Consider the following 7,317-nt stretch of genomic DNA (forward strand, 5'->3'; position numbering starts at 1 on the left):
AGCAGGAGAGACACCTATTTAAAAGCTGTTGATTTTCTTGTTATACCTTCCTTTCCTGGGAAAATAAGCCTTTCTGAGGCTGCGCGTGGCTCAGACTTTACTTCCCCGTCTGTTTAACCCACTCCTAGATAGCACAACTTAGCCTAGGAGGATGGAATCCCCTTGACCTGTGCAAGAAAGAAAGAGGATGGTTCTCATTGACCTGTGCAAATCCTTTCTGCTCGGGCCGTCTTTCCCCCTGACTGCAAGTCTCAGGCACAGCAGGGCTGCCCTCTCACACCACGGGTCCTGGGGATCGCTACTGGGGGTTACACTGGTAAGATGGAGAGACTGGGAAGCCTAAGCAGGCTCTCCCAATAGCCCTCAGCTGACAAGCACGGTTATTCTGTGGAGAAGAGTCTGACGTGAAAGAGGAAGTCACTTGCATACTGTACCCACCTGTGCTATTAGGGAAGGGGTAAAGGAGGGAGGGGAGAGCTCCATAAAATAAATAATCCAGCTCATAACACTTAGCGCTTACATAGTGCTTTCCATTTAGTATGTCGAAGTATTTAGCTTTGCAACTGCAATGGCTTTATTTTCTGTGTGCTGCCCCTTTAAATCTCTATGGACACTGCTGTTTCCAGAGAGAGGCAGCCATTTTGTGCACTCAGCTCAGTGCAGATGGTTAGGGGAGGCATGCACACTGGGTGTACTCTCTCACAGACTTTACTGCTGTTCTTTATGATTTCTCTTTAATCTCAAATAAAGGTCGGCCTGCCTGATATTAGCTCTTTGCATGCGGAGAAACGCAGCATAAGGCACACTGCAAATGGCCAAACCCTCCTTTCTTTGGCGTCAGCAGCCTTTCACCAGTGTAACTGAAAGACTTTGGCCCAGCAACTAACTCGTGCATGTGCCCAAGCCTGTCAGCAGATGTAACAAACACGCCATGGTCCTGCACAAACAGTTGCCTGCCTTACTCTGCAAGCAGGACACATGTTCCAACCTGGAACTCCACTAGCCCCTCCGTTTCACTTGTCTAGTCGGGTGCTGCCCGTTTCCCCTGAGTAGCATGAAGCTGCCTGCGTGGCCCCAACATTTTCAGGGCCTTCAGAATAAACTCCCTGCAGATTGGGTTTCAGTGGGGTGTTTCAATATCACCAGTGTATCCAATAGCAACTCAGCTTGCCAGGCACCCTCTGCAATGCGGTGTGAAGGACGGGGTGCATGTTACTCAGCTGACTAGGACCCTATTGTTAATCCACAAGGCAGTAACATTTAGGGAGCAGCATTTTTACTGAGCACTTCACGTTGGACTGCATGCCCTTGGAGAAGTGACCAGCATCCTAGCCTGGCTTTGACTTGATCTTGTGAGAAACCTGGGCTAGCTTTGTGGAAGTTGGGTTTATTCTGCTTGTTCCTGGTGTGGAACATAGAGGGGAGCTTCCCATACTTTACAGATTGCAGAGTTTGAATTCCCCTAGCAGAACTTCCAAAGCTCCCACCTGCCCGACTGTCCTTCCATGGGATTCTCTTGTAACACTCACACCGCCCCTGAGAGCTGGATTGATGTCTGGGCGTTCTCCGCAGGGCAGTGGAGGGCACTGGGCTACCTTCCCCTTTGCCTGTCTTATCCTCAGTGCCTCAACATTTTGTTCTCTGGCTTCCCTAAATAGCCTCATTGGCAGAATCATCATTTTTCCTTTTCTATTTTCTCCTCCAGAGAAGAATGTTCTCCTCCTGCACGGTGCCAGCTGGAGCGGCCTGGTTTTGGGAACACAGCTTTGCACGCCACTGAAGATTGTCCACACCATTTGCTCTTGCTCCTCAACACATTTCCTGTTGTGCAATATCCTGGCTGGGCTTTGCCAGAGCTCTCTCATAGTTTCCAAGATAGCTTCTGATTTACACTCTCAAGTTGTTTTGATTGCTGAAGTGCAAGTTTTGATTATTTACCCATATGACATTCAAGCACCATCTAGTTTCCTTCATGCCAGAGCTGGACGCGGTATGTACTTTTCCCACCCATCACCTGTGAAAGAGAAAGCAGGGGACCTCTGGTCATGAGCTGAGCTGGGCAGCAACATGCCACAGAGGACAGTGAATGTGAGCCTGTGGGGGAGAGAGAAGTAAGCAGGGGAAATCCTCCAGTGTAGCAGGGCAGCTCTGAGCCAGGGAGTCAAGCACTGTGAAGGATCTGATGAGTGCAGAAGTTCAGCCTCCAGCATTGCTAGGCAGCAATGAGACATGCCTCTCTCCTGGGGGGCTGAGCATTCTTCTTCCACACCACTTCCTGCCCCCACCAGCTCAGGGAGCCAAAGACAGAACCTAAATCTGTCACGTGGCATGGACAGAGATCACTTCAGGTCCTCTGAGGCAGCCCCAGGCCGGCCTAGACTTCCCAGCTGTGCTCTACAAGTCCCTTGGGCAGTTGGGATGGGGCTGTCTGAGTAGACGAAAGACCCAAACCTGGATGTCCTCACCCTCTCTGTGAGAGTCTGCAACTAGAGAGGGAGGGGGTAAGTGGCTGAGGAGGAGATGCAGCTGGGACTTTAAACTCTATTGGATTCAGCATAAAAGGACAGAAGAAAGGAGTAGCTAGACTGGGAGGGAACGGGACCAGGTTCCACTCAGGAAGGGCTGACAATCCGTTTGGTACTCAGGTTCTGTTGGTTGTTGAGGGAAAGATTTTTATTGGGACTGAGAGGTCTTGTCTTCTGGTTTGTGAATGGAAAGGAAAGGAGAGCGAGGAGGAAGCCAACCTTGTGACCAGGCCCAAAAGGATCCATTCACGTGTTGAAAGCTATTTTTCCTCAAGCAGTTCTGCAGTATGATCAGGCCGCTGTGCCCACTGCTGTGCCAGTTTCTGATCATGCGGTGTGCTATCTGTTTCCTGTCCGAGGGGGAGCCGAAGAGAGCGTGCACATGCAGAACTGTTTGCCTAATGAGCAGTTTGGATCTGACTATGTCTGTGTTTGCAAAATGCTCAGCTGGAGAGGCCTGGTTTTGGGAACACACCTTTGCATGCCACTGAAAGTTGTCCATTTGCTCTTGCTCCTCGACCCATTTCCAATTGTTCAATATCCTGACTAGGCTTTGCCAGAGGTCTCTCATAGTTTCCAACATGGCTTTTGATTTACATTTTCCAGCCATTTTGATTGCTGAAGTGAAAGTTTGGATTATTTACCCATCTGACCAGGGCCCAAACATAATTTTTTCGGGCCCAGTGCAAACTTGTGACATGGGTCCCCTTCCACACACATACCACAATCCTTCATCCCATACTTACAATCTCATGAGATTTGAGACTACTCTAACACTGCTTCTGATTGGCTCCAGCTAATCTCACAAGACCTGGACCACAGATACAGGGAAATAAGTGTCTATACATATCCTCTGGCATGATCTACAATTTAGCCTCAATTTTTTCCATCATGGTGATGGGGGTAAAGTGTACCCTTCCCACCCCTTGTGGGGGCCCTGCAGCTGACATTCAAGCACCATCTAGTTTCCTTCATGCCAGAGCTGGGCGCAGTGTGTGCTTTTCCCACCCACCACCTGTCAAAGAGAAAGCAGGGGAACTCCGGGAGCTGAGCTGGGCAGCAGCATGCCACCTGAGCCTGTGGGGAGAGATAAACAAGCAGGGGAATTCCTTCAGTGTAGCAGGGCAACTCTGAGCCAGAGAGCAAAGCACTGTGAAGGATCTGAGGGAAGATATCACAGTAGAGGAACTCCACACCCAGCCCCGCCACGCTACAGCACAGCTTTGAGCTGGGAAGCCGATCACAGGGGAGAGATGGGGAAGCAGGGAAACTCACTAGGGTCCCCTCTGGCCTAAGAAATTCCCAGAACTCCATACATTTGATAGAAGGAGCAGCTCAACTGAGTCTATTGGCTATAGTGTGATGAGTAGAACTGGAGAAAGAGGGTTTCAGGAGGGACCCAGTTCAGTGTGGCACCAGGCAGCTAAGGAATGATGCAAACTGGGTCCAGCCTGCCTGTTCTCAAACGGGAGGAAAGGGAGAGTGGAGAGAGAAGAAATTCTAGGTGGGTTGGGGAGAGGCCAAAAGATGGTCCCTATTGAGTTCCCTCTTGATCAATCATGCTAGGTGCTGCATGTCCTCAGCTTCTCCTGAAGGCAGAATGGAGGCGTGAACCAGAAATGGCTCAGCATTACTGAGCACCCCGGCCTCTCATGGGAGGCAGGAGGAGTGGAGGCCCTGCGCACTTCTCAAATTTTGGCCTTTGTATTCACCCTGTGGGTCTGGGCAAGAATTTCACAGCATTGCACCACTGGCCAGGTGCATTGGTCACTGCTGAAGGCAGGTTACTGGGCTAGACGGATCCCTGCTCTGAACAGCAGGGGCCGCTCCTATGACCTAATTGTAGCAGAGGCTGGTGGTGGGAAGCGAGGAGGGAGCGCTACCTCACAGGGTTACGAGGAGCGCAGATAGGCTCATCTCTTCAGAGCAGGGACACATGCACAGTGTACCACAAGTCACCAGCGGTCAGTAGCTCCCTTCGTTAGCCAAACAGCTCACGAAAACATAACTGCACTTCATCGTCGTCTCTCCTCCTCCACCTCTGGCATTCTCCAGTGTGCATTGCATCCCCTGCTCCAGCGCTGGCCCCTGTGTCCCACTCTCTTGTAAGGAATCTGCCAAGCGATCCTCTAGCTCCAGAGGTCCTGCAAAAGGGCTGGGCTGACAGGTTTAAATCCTCAGGTGGACGTGTCCAAACGCTGCTATCCGTCCTGCATGAAAACCGTCAGCAGAGATCACTACCCCGGCCCGGCAAATCCTTTGTGACCCCCATGCTGCTACATCTGGGCCAGCAAACTCTCCTGCTGTGCAGGCGCCAGGCTCGGGATCTCCAGGGTCTCCCTGCTAAGCCTGGATCCTCCCTCAGTTCATCCCTGTCCCCATCAGATGCCAGTCACATCCTCCAGGGGGTCTCCGGTGCTGTGTGGGTAGCAGTGGTGATGCCAGAGCTGTTCACAGGGACACAGCAGTGCACATGGTTAGCCAAGGGATGGCCAATTAACTGCAACTTTGGCACTTACTGATTTCTCATGGCATTAGCTGGAAGCCCTCCTGCACAAAGCCTGTTCCTGGAGAAACGGGGACTCCCAGTGGCCAGCTGACAAACTGCATCTATAAACAGTTCTTCACTCGTAACAGGCTAACACAAATTAAGCCTGGGTGTGTGTGTGGCCCGAGATACAGCTAGAATAGCAGGAGTGAGCCTAGGACTGCTGTTACGCTGAGGTCTTTGTGAGATTCTCCCTCTGTGGCGGTAGCAGCAGCGCAGCTTCTGGTGAGGAAACACATGTGCAGTGGTTTTAGCCCCTGCATTGGCTAACCCAGCTCAGCAGGCCAACCAGAGGCTCCTGGTCCTGGCAGGCTGTGGACGACATGAAGGGGAGATGGAGGGAAATCCAGAACAAAGGCTTTATTCTAGTTGCAGCTCCATTATTTAGAGGCCAGCTGGGATTCAGCGTGACCCCTGACATAAGTTACAGCAGCTTCAAGGCTGCTCTAACCTATGCCTGGCGGCCTATAGCCCCAGGCACCATTCCAGCAGCAAGAAAGACACATTTTCCCTTTTCCCCTGGAATAAGGTTGCCTTGTCGGGTCTCGAATGCTCCAGTATTTGCTGTACTCCAGGGGAAGAGTGGTTAAGTTGGAGTGATACAAAGGGGCTGTAGGAAACTGGAGAATAGGTCCCAGGGAGTTCCAGACATGAGACCCACTGACAGAAAACTGGGGATCTGGGAGAAGCTGGAGTTCAGGGGGTTTGAGAAAGAAAAGCTGGTGCAGAGGGCGGAGGAAGGGAGTCAGTCCAGCCGAGGTAGGCTGAAGTGACAGAGGGAGGAAGAAAACAATTCTGTGAAGGCTGGAAGTATCAGATGAGCATCTAAACTTTTTTTGGAGGGAGAGTTCTTCAGCTTGATGTGTCTGTGTCGATTCTCTGCCCTGCCATATCGGGAGCAATCTATAGTGAGGAGATACAAGGTCTCTGCAGAGTGGAGGCAGCACAAGAAATATTGGGTCAAACAAAGCATGAGATGGATTGAAGAGCGGATGCTTGCACCAACTTCACTTTCAAACACAATTTCTCCTTCTTGGCTATTACTGCAGGATGCAAGACAGTTTGTTGTCGTGTTTCATGAACCATCTAGATGTAAACACCGAGGCAAGTTCTGCTCTAGGTTACCCATGCAACTCCCCATTGACCTTGCTGGGGCTGTGCTGGTGGAAGTGAGAGCAGAATTCAGAACAACGTATGCAGTATCAAGTAACGTTTAGGGAGTCTGATCTCATTTATATCAACTCAGCAGGGTTGCTCTGCATTTATAACTGTTAAAATGAGATCAGGTTCTGGCTCAAGCTATTTTCTTTCCCAAACCAAGAAAAGGAGAACAGGCTGTGTGACGAGACCCAGTGGTTAATAGAAAACAGATGCTGTTGTCAACACTTTTTTGTGAAAGGTCACTTCTGTTTTCAGCTAGTCTGATTAATCTGTGTAGAAAATCCCTGTTGTTGTTCCCCTTCCCTGACCTCTGCCTATCTAGCCAGCCTTGGGGGAGGGACCGTCCCTTCTTGTGTGTCTGGAAAGCTCCTTGCTCACTGGCTCCACTACTGCAAGCAAAGAAGTAGTAACAGAAGCATCGAATAGAAGCCTGCTACCATATGGACTGATACTCCCATTCAAACTGCAGGGTCTCAGAAAGCCGACCCTTGTTGTTTAAAATACATCAGGGTCAAATCTTTCAGCCCTTACTCTGATGAGAATCAATGACTGCAATTGCCATCGACAGGCATTTCCCTCAGAGGGCCACAGGTTTCAGACCCAACCATTCAGCAAGGCCTAAATCCTCAGAGGTATTTAGGCACTTAACTCCCATTAAAGTCTATGGGAATTAGGCACCTGAATACCTCTGAGGATTTGGGCCCAAGGGTCTTCAGCTTGTAAGTACTCATTTTAAGCATGCTGTTAGTCCCACAGGAGGGCTAAAGTACTTAATCAGGCTATTGCAAATGTACATTGATGATCTGGAGGATGGGGTAGATTGCACCCTCAACAAGTTTGCAGATGACACTAAGATAGGGGGACTGGTAGATACCCTGGAAGGTAAGGATAGGATACAGAGTGACCTAGACAAATTGGAGGATTGGGCCAAAAGAAATCTGATAAGGTTCAACAAGGACAAGTGCAGAGTCCCCCACTTAGGACGGAAGAATCCCATGCACAGCTATAGACTGGGGACCAACGAGCTAGGCAGCAGTTCTGCAGAAAAGAACCTGGAGGTTACAGTGGATAAGAAGCTGGACT

This window comes from Emydura macquarii, unplaced genomic scaffold (assembly GCF_026122565.2).
Source record: "Emydura macquarii macquarii isolate MOO-44397 ecotype Brisbane River unplaced genomic scaffold, CSIRO-AGI_Emac_v2 contig_295, whole genome shotgun sequence".
NCBI classification, from domain to species: domain Eukaryota; kingdom Metazoa; phylum Chordata; order Testudines; family Chelidae; genus Emydura; species Emydura macquarii.